The sequence below is a fragment of the Cherax quadricarinatus genome, chromosome 18 (genome assembly GCF_038502225.1).
Source record: "Cherax quadricarinatus isolate ZL_2023a chromosome 18, ASM3850222v1, whole genome shotgun sequence".
Lineage (NCBI taxonomy): Eukaryota > Metazoa > Arthropoda > Malacostraca > Decapoda > Parastacidae > Cherax > Cherax quadricarinatus.
Window position 1 is genome coordinate 34,276,734 of NC_091309.1, and position 16,856 is coordinate 34,293,589.

Below are 16,856 nucleotides of genomic sequence, written 5' to 3' on the forward strand. Positions count from 1 at the left end.
CACTGCATCCTCCAGACGAGGCTGAAGTCACTGCATCCTCCAGACGAGGCTGAAGTCACTGCATCCTCCAGACGAGGCTGGAGTCACTGCATCCTCCAGACGAGGCTGAAGTCACTGCATCCTCCAGACGAGGCTGAAGTCACTGCATCCTCCAGACGAGGCTGGAGTCACTGCATCCTCCAGACGAGGCTGAAGTCACTGCATCCTCCAGACGAGGCTGGAGTCACTGCATCCTCCAGACGAGGCTGAAGTCATTGCATCCTCCAGACGAGGCTGGAGTCATTGCATCCTCCAGACGAGGCTGAAGTCATTGCATCCTCCAGACGAGGCTGGAGTCATTGCATCCTCCAGACGAGGCTGGAGTCATTGCATCCTCCAGACGAGGCTGAAGTCATTGCATCCTCCAGACGAGGCTGGAGTCACTGCATCCTCCAGACGAGGCTGAAGTCATTGCATCCTCCAGACGAGGCTGGAGTCACTGCATCCTCCAGACGAGGCTGAAGTCATTGCATCCTCCAGACGAGGCTGGAGTCATTGCATCCTCCAGACGAGGCTGGAGTCACTGCATCCTCCAGACGAGGCTGAAGTCATTGCATCCTCCAGACGAGGTTGGAGTCATTGCATCCTCCAGACGAGGCTGGAGTCACTGCATCCTCCAGACGAGGCTGAAGTCATTGCATCCTCCAGACGAGGCTGGAGTCATTGCATCCTCCAGACGAGACTGGAGTCACTGCATCCTCCAGACGAGGCTGGAGTCATTGCTTCCTCCAGACGAGGCTGAAGTCATTGCATCCTCCAGACGAGGCTGAAGTCATTGCATCCTCCAGACGAGGCTGGAGTCATTGCTTCCTCCAGACGAGGCTGAAGTCATTGCATCCTCCAGACGAGGCTGAAGTCATTGCATCCTCCAGACGAGGCTGGAGTCATTGCTTCCTCCAGACGAGGCTGAAGTCATTGCATCCTCCAGACGAGGCTGAAGTCATTGCATCCTCCAGACGAGGCTGGAGTCATTGCTTCCTCCAGACGAGGCTGAAGTCATTGCATCCTCCAGACGAGGCTGAAGTCATTGCATCCTCCAGACGAGGCTGGAGTCATTGCATCCTCCAGACGAGGCTGGAGTCATTGCATCCTCCAGACGAGGCTGGAGTCATTGCATCCTCCAGACGAGGCTGGAGTCACTGCATCCTCCAGACGAGGCTGAAGTCATTGCATCCTCCAGACGAGGCTGGAGTCATTGCATCCTCCAGACGAGGCTGGAGTCACTGCATCCTCCAGACGAGGCTGAAGTCATTGCATCCTCCAGACGAGGTTGGAGTCATTGCATCCTCCAGACGAGGCTGGAGTCACTGCATCCTCCAGACGAGGCTGAAGTCATTGCATCCTCCAGACGAGGCTGGAGTCATTGCATCCTCCAGACGAGACTGGAGTCACTGCATCCTCCAGACGAGGCTGGAGTCATTGCTTCCTCCAGACGAGGCTGAAGTCATTGCATCCTCCAGACGAGGCTGAAGTCATTGCATCCTCCAGACGAGGCTGGAGTCATTGCTTCCTCCAGACGAGGCTGAAGTCATTGCATCCTCCAGACGAGGCTGGAGTCATTGCTTCCTCCAGACGAGGCTGAAGTCATTGCATCCTCCAGACGAGGCTGAAGTCATTGCATCCTCCAGACGAGGCTGGAGTCATTGCTTCCTCCAGACGAGGCTGAAGTCATTGCATCCTCCAGACGAGGCTGAAGTCATTGCATCCTCCAGACGAGGCTGGAGTCATTGCATCCTCCAGACGAAGCTGGAGTCATTGCATCCTCCAGACGACGCTGAAGTCATTGCATCCTCCAGACGAGGCTGGAGTCATTGCATCCTCCAGACGACGCTGAAGTCATTGCATCCTCCAGACGAGGCTGGAGTCATTGCATCCTCCAGACGAGGTTGGAGTCATTGCATCCTCCAGACGAGGCTGGAGTCATTGCATCCTCCAGACGAGGCTGGAGTCATTGCATCCTCCAGACGAGGCTGGAGTCATTGCATCCTCCAGACGAGGCTGGAGTCATTGCATCCTCCAGACGAGGCTGGAGTCATTGCATCCTCCAGACGAGGCTGGAGTCATTGCATCCTCCAGACGAGGCTGGAGTCATTGCATCCTCCAGACGAAGCTGGAGTCATTGCATCCTCCAGACGAGGCTGGAGTCATTGCATCCTCCAGACGACGCTGAAGTCATTGCATCCTCCAGACGAGGCTGGAGTCATTGCATCCTCCAGACGAGGCTGGAGTCATTGCATCCTCCAGACGAGGCTGAAGTCATTGCATCCTCCAGACGAGGCTGGAGTCATTGCATCCTCCAGACGAGGCTGGAGTCATTGCTTCCTCCAGACGAGGCTGGAGTCATTGCTTCCTCCAGACGAGGCTGAAGTCATTGCATCCTCCAGACGAGGCTGAAGTCATTGCATCCTCCAGACGAGGCTGGAGTCATTGCATCCTCCAGACGAGGCTGAAGTCATTGCATCCTCCAGACGAGGCTGAAGTCATTGCATCCTCCAGACGAGGCTGGAGTCATTGCATCCTCCAGACGAGGCTGAAGTCATTGCATCCTCCAGACGAGGCTGGAGTCATTGCATCCTCCAGACGAGGCTGGAGTCACTGCATCCTCCAGACGAGGCTGAAGTCATTGCATCCTCCAGACGAGGCTGAAGTCATTGCATCCTCCAGACGAGGCTGGAGTCATTGCATCCTCCAGACGAGGCTGAAGTCATTGCATCCTCCAGACGAGGCTGGAGTCACTGCATCCTCCAGACGAGGCTGGAGTCATTGCATCCTCCAGACGAGGCTGAAGTCATTGCATCCTCCAGACGAGGCTGGAGTCATTGCATCCTCCAGACGAGGCTGGAGTCATTGCATCCTCCAGACGAGGCTGGAGTCACTGCATCCTCCAGACGAGGCTGGAGTCATTGCTTCCTCCAGACGAGGCTGAAGTCATTGCATCCTCCAGACGAGGCTGAAGTCATTGCATCCTCCAGACGAGGCTGGAGTCATTGCTTCCTCCAGACGAGGCTGAAGTCATTGCATCCTCCAGACGAGGCTGGAGTCATTGCATCCTCCAGACGACGCTGAAGTCATTGCATCCTCCAGACGAGGCTGGAGTCATTGCATCCTCCAGACGACGCTGAAGTCATTGCATCCTCCAGACGACGCTGAAGTCATTGCATCCTCCAGACGAGGCTGAAGTCATTGCATCCTCCAGACGAGGCTGAAGTCATTGCATCCTCCAGACGAGGCTGGAGTCATTGCTTCCTCCAGACGAGGCTGAAGTCATTGCATCCTCCAGACGAGGCTGAAGTCATTGCATCCTCCAGACGAGGCTGGAGTCATTGCTTCCTCCAGACGAGGCTGAAGTCATTGCATCCTCCAGACGAGGCTGAAGTCATTGCATCCTCCAGACGAGGCTGGAGTCATTGCTTCCTCCAGACGAGGCTGAAGTCATTGCATCCTCCAGACGAGGCTGAAGTCATTGCATCCTCCAGACGAGGCTGGAGTCATTGCATCCTCCAGACGAAGCTGGAGTCATTGCATCCTCCAGACGACGCTGAAGTCATTGCATCCTCCAGACGAGGCTGGAGTCATTGCATCCTCCAGACGACGCTGAAGTCATTGCATCCTCCAGACGAGGCTGGAGTCATTGCATCCTCCAGACGAGGTTGGAGTCATTGCATCCTCCAGACGAGGCTGGAGTCATTGCATCCTCCAGACGAGGCTGGAGTCATTGCATCCTCCAGACGAGGCTGGAGTCATTGCATCCTCCAGACGAGGCTGGAGTCATTGCATCCTCCAGACGAGGCTGGAGTCATTGCATCCTCCAGACGAGGCTGGAGTCATTGCATCCTCCAGACGAGGCTGGAGTCATTGCATCCTCCAGACGAAGCTGGAGTCATTGCATCCTCCAGACGAGGCTGGAGTCATTGCATCCTCCAGACGACGCTGAAGTCATTGCATCCTCCAGACGAGGCTGGAGTCATTGCATCCTCCAGACGAGGCTGGAGTCATTGCATCCTCCAGACGAGGCTGGAGTCATTGCATCCTCCAGACGAGGCTGGAGTCATTGCATCCTCCAGACGACGCTGAAGTCATTGCATCCTCCAGACGAAGCTGGAGTCATTGCATCCTCCAGACGAGGCTGGAGTCATTGCATCCTCCAGACGAGGCTGGAGTCATTGCATCCTCCAGACGAGGCTGGAGTCATTGCATCCTCCAGACGAGGCTGGAGTCATTGCATCCTCCAGACGAGGCTGGAGTCATTGCATCCTCCAGACCTCCCAGTAAATAGAACGTGAAAACACAGCATTAAATAACAGCTGCCGCTTTGGTATCTAGACATAAACGGGAAAATAATGTCTAAACTGCCGCTGGCTGGAGAGTTTGATCAATAAGTGAGGTTGGTGGTGGTGGCCTGGAGCACACACTGTGGAGGGGTTGGGGGTGCTGTGGCCACGTGGTGCGGCCCAGTGTATGGCCGCACCACGAGGGTAGTGAAGGGTTGGCCATAGTGTGTCTTCTATGGCCTGCAGCCTCTGCCACACCCCTGACGCTCTCTCACACAATAACAGGTGTTGGGGGTTACCTGGAGCATACCTGGAGAGAGTTTCGGGGGTCAGTGTCCTCTGGTCTATGACCAGGCCTCGCGGTGGATCAGGGTCTGATCAACCAGGCTGTTACTGCTGGCCGCACGCAAACTGACGTACGAACCACAGCCCGGCTAGTCAGGTACTGACTTTAGGTGCCTGTCTAGTGCCTGCTTGAAGACAGCCAGGGGTCTGTTGGTAATGCCCTTTATGTATGCTGGGAGGCAGTTGAACAGTGTTGGGCCCTTGACACTTATTGTGTTGTCTCTAGCATACTCGTGGCGCCACTGTTTTTCATTAAGGGGATGTTGCATCGCCTGTGAGTCTTTTGCATTCAAGGGGGGTGATTTTCGTGTGCAAATCCGGTACTAATCCCTCTAGGATTTTCCAGGTATATATTATCATGTATCTTTTTCACCTGCATTCCAGGGAGTGCAAATCAGGGGACTTCAACCGTTCCCAGTAATTTACTTATGTGTGCCGTGAAGGTTCTCTGGACATTCTCCAGGTCAGCAATTTCGCCTGCCTTGAAAGAGGCCGTTAGTGTACAGCAATATTCCAGCCTTAAAATAAGCGATTTGAAGATAATCATTATTGGCTTGGCATTCCTAGTTTTGAAGGTTCTCATTGTTGCGATCTCAAGAAAGTGAGATTCTCTGACATTATCACTCCCAGGTTTTTCACATTAGTTTCTCGCTCTATTGTGTGGCTGGATTTTTTTTTTATACTCCGGTACAGTTTTAATTTCCTCAATACTCAAATAACCCGCACTTAGAAGAGAGGAGCTTGCGACGACGTTTCGGTCCGACTTAGACCATTTACAGTCACACTGTGTGACATTGTAAATGGTGGTCGTCGTAAGCTCCTCTGTTATATGTGCGGGTTATTTGTGTGTCGTTCCAGTCACGGTATTGTGACTTTTTTTGTTAATTTTCTCAAGTTTTCCATATCGGAGTCATTGAAATTTCTCTTCGTTGAACTTTATATTGTTTTCTGGGGCCCACTGAGTACTGCTCCCTCACAGCTGGACTCACTGAGTACTGCTCCCTCACAGCTGGACTCACTGAGTACTGCTCCCTCACAGCTGGACTCACTGAGTACTGCTCCCTCACAGCTGGACTCACTGAGTACTGCTCCCTCACAGCTGGACTCACTGAGTACTGCTCCCTCACAGCTGGACTCACTGAGTACTGCTCCCTCACAGCTGGACTCACTGAGTACTGCTCCCTCACAGCTGGACTCACTGAGTACTGCTCCCTCACAGCTGGACTCACTGAGTACTGCTCCCTCACAGCTGGACTCACTGAGTACTGCTCCCTCACAGCTGGACTCACTGAGTACTGCTCCCTCACAGCTGGACTCACTGAGTACTGCTCCCTCACAGCTGGACTCACTGAGTACTGCTACCTCACAGCTGGACTCACTGAGTACTGCTCCCTCACAGCTGGACTCACTGAGTACTGCTCCCTCACAGCTGGACTCACTGAGTACTGCTCCCTCACAGCTGGACTCACTGAGTACTGCTCCCTCACAGCTGGACTCACTGAGTACTGCTCCCTCACAGCTGGACTCACTGAGTACTGCTCCCTCACAGCTGGACTCACTGAGTACTGCTCCCTCACAGCTGGACTCACTGAGTACTGCTCCCTCACAGCTGGACTCACTGAGTACTGCTCCCTCACAGCTGGACTCACTGAGTACTGCTCCCTCGCAGCTGGACTCACTGAGTACTGCTCCCTCGCAGCTGGACTCACTGAGTACTGCTGCCTCACAGCTGGACTCGCTGAGTACTGCTGCCTCACCGCTGGACCCACTGAGTACTGCTCCCTCACAGCTGGACTCACTGAGTACTGCTCCCTCGCAGCTGGACTCACTGAGTACTGCTCCCTCACAGCTGGACTCACTGAGTACTGCTCCCTCACAGCTGGACTCACTGAGTACTGCTCCCTCACAGCTGGACTCACTGAGTACTGCTCCCTCACAGCTGGACTCACTGAGTACTGCTCCCTCACAGCTGGACTAACTGAGTACTGCTCCCTCACAGCTGGACTCACTGAGTACTGCTCCCTCACAGCTGGACTCACTGAGTACTGCTCCCTCACAGCTGGACTCACTGAGTACTGCTCCCTCACAGCTGGACTCACTGAGTACTGCTCCCTCACAGCTGGACTCACTGAGTACTGCTCCCTCACAGCTGGACTCACTGAGTACTGCTCCCTCACAGCTGTACTCACTGACTACTGCTTCCTCACAGCTGGACTCACTGAGTACTGCTCCCTCACAGCTGGACTCACTGAGTACTGCTTCCTCACAGCTGTACTCACTGACTACTGCTTCCTCACAGCTGGACTCACTGAGTACTGCTTCCTCACAGCTGGACTCACTGAGTACTTCTTCCTCACAGCTGGACTCACTGAGTACTGCTTCCTCACAGCTGGACTCACTGAGTACTGCTTCCTCACAGCTGGACTCACTGAGTACTGCTTCCTCACAGCTGAACTCACTGAGTACTTCTTCCTCACAGCTGGACTCACTGAGTACTTCTTCCTCACAGCTGGACTCACTGAGTACTGCTCCCTCACAGCTGGACTCACTGAGTACTGCTTCCTCACAGCTGGACTCACTGAGTACTGCTTCCTCACAGCTGAACTCACTGAGTACTTCTTCCTCACAGCTGGACTCACTGAGTACTTCTTCCTCACAGCTGGACTCACTGAGTACTGCTCCCTCACAGCTGGACTCACTGAGTACTGCTCCCTCACAGCTGGACTCACTGAGTACTGCTCCCTCACAGCTGGACTCACTGAGTACTGCTCCCTCACAGCTGGACTCACTGAGTACTGCTCCCTCACAGCTGGACTCACTGAGTACTGCTCCCTCACAGCTGGACTCACTGAGTACTGCTTCCTCACAGCTGGACTCACTGAGTACTGGTCCCTCACTGCTGGACTCACTGAGTACTGCTCCCTCACAGCTGGACTCACTGAGTACTGCTCCCTCACAGCTGGACTCACTGAGTACTGCTCCCTCACAGCTGGACTCACTGAGTACTGCTCCCTCACAGCTGGACTCACTGAGTACTGCTCCCTCACAGCTGGACTCACTGAGTACTGCTTCCTCACAGCTGGACTCACTGAGTACTGGTCCCTCACTGCTGGACTCACTGAGTACTGCTCCCTCACAGCTGGACTCACTGAGTACTGCTTCCTCACAGCTGGACTCACTGAGTACTGCTCCCTCACAGCTGGACTCACTGAGTACTGCTCCCTCACAGCTGGACTCACTGAGTACTACTTCCTCACAGCTGGACTCACTGAGTACTGCTCCCTCACAGCTGTACTCACTGAGTACTGCTCCCTCACAGCTGGACTCACTGAATACTGCTTCCTCACAGCTGGACTCACTGAGTACTGCTCCCTCACAACTGGACTCACTGAGTACTGCTTCCTCACAGCTGGACTCACTGAGTACTGCTCCCTCACAGCTGGACTCACTGAGTACTGCTCCCTCACAGCTGGACTCACTGAGTACTGCTCCCTCACAGCTGGACTCACTGAGTACTGCTCCCTCACAGCTGGACTCACTGAGTACTGCTCCCTCACAGCTGGACTCACTGAGTACTGCTCCCTCACAGCTGGACTCACTGAGTACTGCTCCCTCACAGCTGGACTCACTGAGTACTGCTCCCTCACAACTGGACTCACTGAGTACTGCTTCCTCACAGCTGGACTCACTGAGTACTGCTCCCTCACAGCTGGACTCACTGAGTACTGCTCCCTCACAGCTGGACTCACTGAGTACTGCTCCCTCACAGCTGGACTCACTGAGTACTGCTCCCTCACAGCTGGACTCACTGAGTACTGCTCCCTCACAGCTGGACTCACTGAGTACTGCTCCCTCACAGCTGGACTCACTGAGTACTGCTCCCTCACAGCTGGACTCACTGAGTACTGCCTCACAGCTGGACTCACTGAGTACTGCTCCCTCACAGCTGGATTCACTGAGTACTGCTCCCTCACAGCTGGGCTCACTGAGTACTGCCTCACAGCTGGACTCACTGAGTACTGCTCCCTCACAGCTGGACTCACTGAGTACTGCTCCCTCACAGCTGGACTCGCTGAGTACTGCCTCACAGCTGGACTCACTGAGTACTGCTCCCTCACAGCTGGATTCACTGAGTACTGCTCCCTCACAGCTGGACTCACTGAGTACTGCTCCCTCACAGCTGGATTCACTGAGTACTGCTCCCTCACAGCTGGACTCACTGAGTACTGCTCCCTCACAGCTGGATTCACTGAGTACTGCTCCCTCACAGCTGGATTCACTGAGTACTGCTCCCTCACAGCTGGACTCACTGAGTACTGCTCCCTCACAGCTGGACTCACTGAGTACTGCTCCCTCACAGCTGGATTCACTGAGTACTGCTCCCTCACAGCTGGACTCACTGAGTACTGCTCCCTCACAGCTGGATTCACTGAGTACTGCTCCCTCGCAGCTGGACTCACTGAGTACTGCTCCCTCACAGCTGGACTCACTGAGTACTGCTCCCTCACAGCTGGACTCACTGAGTACTGCTCCCTCACAGCTGAACTCACTGAGTACTGCTCCCTCACAGCTGAACTCACTGAGTACTGCTCCCTCACAGCTGGACTCACTGAGTACTGCTCCCTCACAGCTGGACTCACTGAGTACTGCTCCCTCACAGCTGAACTCACTGAGTACTGCTCCCTCACAGCTGGACTCACTGAGTACTGCTCCCTCACAGCTGGACTCACTGAGTACTGCTCCCTCACAGCTGGATTCACTGAGTACTGCTCCCTCACAGCTGGACTCACTGAGTACTGCTCCCTCACAGCTGAACTCACTGAGTACTGCTCCCTCACAGCTGAACTCACTGAGTACTGGTTCCTCACAGCTGGACTCACTGAGTACTGCTCCCTCACAGCTGGACTCACTGAGTACTGCTTCCTCGCAGCTGGACTCACTGAGTACTGCTCCCTCACAGCTGGGCTCACTGAGTACTGCTCCCTTACAGCTGGACTCAATGAGTACTGCTCCCTCACAGCTGGACTCAATGAGTACTGCTCCCTTACAGCTGGACTCACTGAGTACTGCTCCCTTACAGCTGGACTCAATGAGTACTGCTCCCTCACAGCTGGACTCAATGAGTACTGCTCCCTTACAGCTGGACTCACTGAGTACTGCTCCCTTACAGCTGGACTCAATGAGTACTGCTCCCTTTCAGCTGGACTCACTGAGTACTGCTCCCTTACAGCTGGACTCAATGAGTACTGCTCCCTTACAGCTGGACTCACTGAGTACTGCTCCCTCACAGCTGGACTCGCTAAGAATTCTCCACCTTGGCATTTTTTTTAATTAAACAATTGAGATATTTTCCCATTAGTCATTATTTCTGTATAAATGGAGACGGGATCCAATAGTTTGTCATTCCAGTTCTTCAAGTGGTTAAGGAAATTAGTTTATTTTGCAAGACTTAAGCGGCGTGTCAATTTCCAATTTTTTAATGTTATTTTTCCTCTATAATCTATCTTGTCCACAATTATAGGGAAAAACTAAACATGATATTTGGAGACAGGGAAACTCAGGAGCCTCTTAAGAGTGTCCATGCTGCTGAGGTGTTGGTGTTGAGAGATGCGCTGGTAGTGTTCTCCTGGAGAAGCTCTGGTTGGGTCTACCCGGCTTGTCAAGACGCTGCTGAGTGTGATAGACGATACATTTGTGTAGCATCTTGGTATCTTTATTCTGGAAGCATTTCTCCATGCAGTGTCTTCAGTCCAGTGCAGAGAAAGGTGTAAAATGAGGATTTTGAGGTAATCAGTCCCTCAGCCTGAAGTCGATGTGTTCACTGACATCGATTGAGGGACTGATTACTTCGAACTCATCTTCCACCTTTCTCTGCACTGGACTGAAGACTGTGTGGAGAAATGTTTCCAGGATAAAGATACCCAAATGTCGCATCAGTGTCTCATTTGTCAACTTTGTTAGTTTTTGTCAACAATTTCTACAGAAACTGCAAGTCACGAAATATGACGCACGATATGACGCACAGTATGACGCACAATATGACGCACAGTAAACTAGCCGCTTCATAGGCAAAAATCTAAAAATCTAATTTCAAGAAGTGATATTGTATAAATGTACATCTCGAACCTCCAGACTCGAACCTCCTTTCCTTATTACAGCGACGACCTTTCTTGTAGGGGAAAAATTACAGTGACGGCCAGAACATCGTCACAAAAAGATTATCATTGCTGGAAGGTTGAGCATCGCCAGGCGCCCAGACAGTACGGTCACACCTGAAGGTTGAGCATCGCCAGGCACCCAGACAGTACGGTCACACCTGAAGGTTGAGCATCGCCAGGCACCCAGACAGTACGGTCACACCTGAAGGTTGAGCATCGCCAGGCACCCAGACAGTACGGTCACACCTGAAGGTTGAGCATCGCCAGGCACCCAGACAGTACGGTCACACCTGAAGGTTGAGCATCACCAGGCGCCCAGACAGTACGGTCACACCTACTGCTCACATTACATATAAAATCAACAACAACAAAAGAGAAGAAAGTAGACGTATTCCGGTCGCTGCGCGAGAAAGTCATCCCGGTGTTCCATGAGCCCCGTCTCCTCTACCTAGGTGATCAGTTATACAGTGTGTCCACAAAAACACTCCCTGATTTCAAACAGGTATAACATGTAACTTGATTGTAATAATCTTTCACAGTAGCTTCAGATGGAGGACCTACTGCAGGGTAGCATTAAGGCACTCAATGTGCGCCCCTTTGGTGCTCGGCAAACATCGATATGGTAGTCCAGTTCGGTCCAGACGCTCTTCAGCATATCTGGTATTATGCTAACTGCTTCAGTGAGGTCCGGTGACCTTTCAGACCATTTGCAGAGGTCTCCGGAACTAAATGTTTGTGACTTCTTTCTTGGGGGTACGTGAAGAGCACAGTTTACGTACCATCACTACCTGCAACCCTGGAGGAGCTGAAAATTTCAATCGCTGAAGCAGTTGACATGATAACACCAGATATGTTGCAGAGCGTCTGGACCGAACTGGACTACCACATCGATGTTTGCCGAGCACCAGAGGGGCGCACACTGAGTGCCTTAATGCTACCCTGCAGTAGATCCTTCATCTGAAGCTAATAACTGAGAAAGATTATTGCAATAAAGTTACATGTTATACCTGTTTGAAATGAGGGAGTGTTCTTGTGGTGTCCCTGTAGATCTTAATGCTGCAAGACCCTTGTGGGTTTACCGGTTAGTTTTCGTTATAATAATAATTATTTATTGGTGAATGTTTATTATTATTATTATTATTATTATTATTATTATTATTATTATTATTATTATTATTATTATTATCTAATGTGATACCTATAATACTTTCTTCCCTGAGATTAGAATTGAACGTCAGTTTGAGTTACACAAAAGCTCCTGATAAACCTTCATCGCTCATTTTCCAAACTGTCTTTTTTCAGGAGAAAGTGTGCCGTAGAAGTCATTAAGTTCATTTAAATTCTCAAAGAATCCATTAAGGCACAACCAGAAAAATCAAAAGCGTGTTTTAAATGTCGAAAAAAAAATATATGATAGTTCCGGCTGGGTTAGATTTCCACTTTTTGGTCTAGTGGCGTGAGGGAAGTGTTGTGTGTGTGATAGTAGTGTTGTGTGTGTGATAGTAGTGTTGTGTGTGCGATAGTAGTGTTGTGTGTGTGATAGTAGTGTTGTGTGTGTGATAGTAGTAGTGTGTGTGTGATAGTAGTGTTGTGTGTGATAGTAGTGTTGTGTATGTGATAGTAGTGTTGTGTGTGTGATAGTAGTGTTGTGTGTGTGATAGTAGTGTTGTGTGTGTGATAGTAGTGTTGTGTGTGTGATAGTAGTAGTGTGTGTGTGATAGTAGTGTTGTGTATGTGATAGTAGTGTTGTGTGTGTGATAGTAGTGTTGTGTATGTGATAGTAGTGTTGTGTGTGTGATAGTAGTGTTGTGTATGTGATAGTAGTGTTGTGTGTGTGATAGTGTTGTGTGTGATAGTAGTGTTGTGTATGTGATAGTAGTGTTGTGTGTGTGATAGTAGTGTTGTGTGTGATAGTAGTGTTGTGTATGTGATAGTAGTGTTGTGTGTGTGATAGTAGTGTTGTGTATGTGATAGTAGTCTTGTGTGTGTGATAGTAGTCTTGTGTGTGTGATAGTAGTGTTGTGTGTGATAGTAGTGTTGTGTATGTGATAGTAGTCTTGTGTGTGTGATAGTAGTGTTGTGTGTGATAGTAGTGTTGTGTGTGTGATAGTAGTGTTGTGTATGTGATAGTAGTGTTGTGTATGTGATAGTAGTGTTGTGTATGTGATAGTGTTGTGTGTGTGATAGTAGTGTTGTGTGTGTGATAGTAGTGTTGTGTGTGTGATAGTAGTGTTGTGTGTGTGATAGTAGTGTTGTGTGTGTGATAGTAGTGTTGTGTATGTGATAGTAGTGTTGTGTATGTGATAGTAGTGTTGTGTGTGTGATAGTAGTGTTGTGGTTGTGTGTGTGATAGTAGTGTTGTGTATGTGACAGTAGTGTTGTGTATGTGATAGTAGTGTTGTGTGTGTGATAGTAGTGTTGTGTATGTGATAGTAGTGTTGTGTGTGTGATAGTAGTGTTGTGTATGTGATAGTAGTGTTGTGTGTGTGATAGTAGTGTTGTGTATGTGATAGTAGTGTTGTGTGTGTGATAGTAGTGTTGTGTATGTGATAGTAGTGTTGTGTATGTGATAGTAGTGTTGTGTATGTGATAGTAATGTTGTGTGTGTGATAGTAGTGTTGTGTATGTGACAGTAGTGTTGTGTGTGTGATAGTAGTGTTGTGTGATAGCAGTGTTGTGTGTGTGATAGTAGTGTTGTGTGTGTGATAGTAGTGTTGTGTGTGATAGTAGTGTTGTGTGTGTGATAGTAGTGTTGTGTGTGATAGTAGTGTTGTGTGTGTGATAGTAGTGTTGTGTATGTGACAGTAGTGTTGTGTGTGTGATAGTAGTGTTGTGTGATAGTAGTGTTGTGTGTGTGATAGTAGTGTTGTGTGTGATAGTAGTGTTGTGTGTGTGATAGTAGTGTTGTGTGTGTGATAGTAGTGTTGTGTGTGTGATAGTAGTGTTGTGTGTGTGATAGTGTTGTGTGTGTGATAGTAGTGTTGTGTGTGTGATAGTAGTGTTGTGTGTGTGATAGTAGTGTTGTGTGTGTGATAGTAGTGTTGTGTGCGTGATAGTAGTGTTGTGTGTGTGATGGTAGTATTATGTGTGTGATGGTAGTATTATGTGTGTGATGGTAGTATTATGTGTGTGATGGTAGTATTATGTGTGTGATGGTAGTATTATGTGTGTGATGGTAGTATTATGTGTGTGATGGTAGTATTATGTGTGTGATGGTAGTATTATGTGTGTGATGGTAGTATTGTGTGTGTGACAGTAGTGTTGTGTGTGTGATAGTAGTGTTGTGTGTGTGATAGTAGTGTTGTGTATGTGATAGTAGTGTTGTGTGTGTGATAGTAGTGTTGTGTGTGTGATAATAGTGTTGTGTGTGTGATAGTAGTGTTGTGTGTGTGATAGTAGTGTTGTGTGTGTGATAGTAGTGTTGTGTATGTGATAGTAGTGTTGTGTGTGTGATAGTAGTGTTGTGTGTGTGATAATAGTGTTGTGTGTACTCACCTATTTGTACTCACCTATTTGTGGTTGCAGGGGTCGAGTCATAGCTCCTGGCCCCGCCTCTTCACTGATTGCTACTAGGTCCTCTCTCTCCCTGCTCCATGAGCTTTATCATACCTCGCCTTAAAACTATGTATGGTTCCCGCCTCCACTACTTCACTTTCTAGACTATTCCACGACTTGACTACTCTATGACTGAAGAAATACTTCCTAACATCCCTTTGATTCATCTGAGTCTTCAACTTCCAATTGTGACCTCTTGTGTATGTGTCCCATCTCTGGAACATCCTGTCTTTGTCCACCGTGTCTATTCTGCGCAGTATTTTATATGTCGTTATCATGTCTCCCCTGACCCTCCTGGCCTCCAGTGTCGTCAGGCCGATTTCCCTCAACCTTTCTTCATACGACAATCCCCGTAGCTCTGGGACTAGTCTTGTTGCAAACCTTTGCACTTTCTCTAATTTCTTGACGTGCTTGACTAGGTGTGGATTCCAAACTGGTGCTGCATACTCCAGTATGGGCCTGACGTAAATGGTATACAGTGTCTTGAACGACTCCTTATTGAGGTATCGGAACGCTATCCGTAGGTTTGCCAGGCGCCCGTATGCTGCAGCAGTTATCTGATTTATGTGCGCCTCAGGAGATATGCTCGGTGTTATACTCACCCCCAGATCTTTTTCCTTTAGTGAGGTTTGCAGTCTTTGGCCATCTAAACTATATTGTGTCTGCGGTCTTCTTTGCCCTTCCCCAATCTTCATGACTTTGCATTTGGCAGGGTTAAACTCAAGGAGCCAGTTTCTGGACCAGGCTTGTAGCCTGTCCAGGTCTCTTTGTAGTCCTGCCTGATCCTCATCCGATTTGATTCTTCTCATTAACTTCACATCATCTGCAAACAAGGACACTTCTGAGTCTATCCCTTCCGTTATGTCGTTCACATATACCAAGAACAGCACAGGTCCTAGGACTGACCCCTGTGGAACCCCGCTTGTCACAAGCGCCCACTCTGACACCTCGTCACGTACCATGACTCGTTGTTGCCTCCCTGTCAGGTATTCTCTGATCCATTGCAGTGCCTTTCCTGTGTGTGTGATAGTAGTGTTGTGTATGTGATAGTAGTGTTGTGTGTGTGATAGTGTTGTGTGTGTGATAGTAGTAGTGTGTGTGTGATAGTGTTGTGTGTGTGATAGTGTTGTGTATGTGAGAGTAGTGTTGTGTGTGTGATAGTAGTGTTGTGTATGTGATAGTAGTGTTGTGTGTGTGATAGTAGTGTTGTGTGTGTGATAATAGTGTTGTGTGTGTGATAGTAGTGTTGTGTATGTGATAGTAGTTTTGTGTGTGTGATAGTAGTGTTGTGTGTGTGATAGTAGTAGTGTGTGTGTGATAGTAGTGTTGTGTTTGTGATAGTAGTAGTGTGTGTGTGATAGTAGTGTTGTGTGTCTGATAGTAGTGTTGTGTGTGTGATAGTAGTGTTGTGTGTGTGATAGTAGTGTTGTGTATGTGATAGTAGTGTTGTGTGTGTGATAGTAGTAGTGTGTGTGTGATAGTAGTGTTGTGTGTCTGATAGTAGTGTTGTGTGTGATAGTAGTGTTGTGTGTGTGATAGTAGTAGTAGTGTGTGTGATAGTAGTGTTGTGTGTGTGATAGTAGTGTTGTGTGTGTGATAGTAGTGTTGTGTATGTGATAGTAGTGTTGTGTGTGTGATGATAGTATAGTGTTGTGTGTGTGATAGTGTTATGTGTGTGATTGAAGTGTTGTGTGTGTGTGATAGTGTTGTGTGTGTGTGATAGATACTAATTGTGTGTGTGATAGATGGAAGTGTTGTGTGTGTGTGTGGTGGTAGTGTTGTGTGTGTGATGGATAGTAGTGTTGTGTGTGTGATAGATAGTAGTGTTGTGCGTGTGTGATAGATAGTAGTGTTGTGTGTGTGTGATAGTAGCGTTGTGTTTGATAGTGTTGTGTGTGTGATAGATAGCAGTGTTGTGTGTGATATATGGAAGTGTTGTGTGTGTGATAGATGGAAGTGTTGTGTGTGTGTCTGTGTGAGATAGATGGAATGTGTGTGATAGATGGAAGTGTTGTGTGTGTGTCTGTGTGAGATAGATGGAGGTGTTGTGTGTGTGTGTATGTGAGATAGATGGCAGTGTTGTGTGTGTGATAGATGGAAGTGTTGTGTGTGTGTGTGTGTGTGTGTGTGTGTGTGTGTGTGTGTGTGATAGATGGAAGTGTTGTGTGTGTGTGGTAGATGGAAGTGTTGTGTGTGTGTGATAGATGGAAGTGTTGTGTGTGTGTGATAGATGGAAGTGTTGTGTGTGTGTGTGTGTGTGTGTGTGTGTGTGTGTGTGTGATAGATGGAAGTGTTGTGTGTGTGTGATAGATGGAAGTGTTGTGTGTGTGTGATAGATGGAAGTGTTGTGTGTGTGTGATAGATGGCAGTGTTGTGTGTGTGTGTGTGTGTGTGTGTGATAGATGGAAGTGTTGTGTGTGTGTGATAGATGGAAGTGTTGTGTGTGTGTGATAGATGGAAGTGTTGTGTGTGTGTGTGTGTGTGTGTG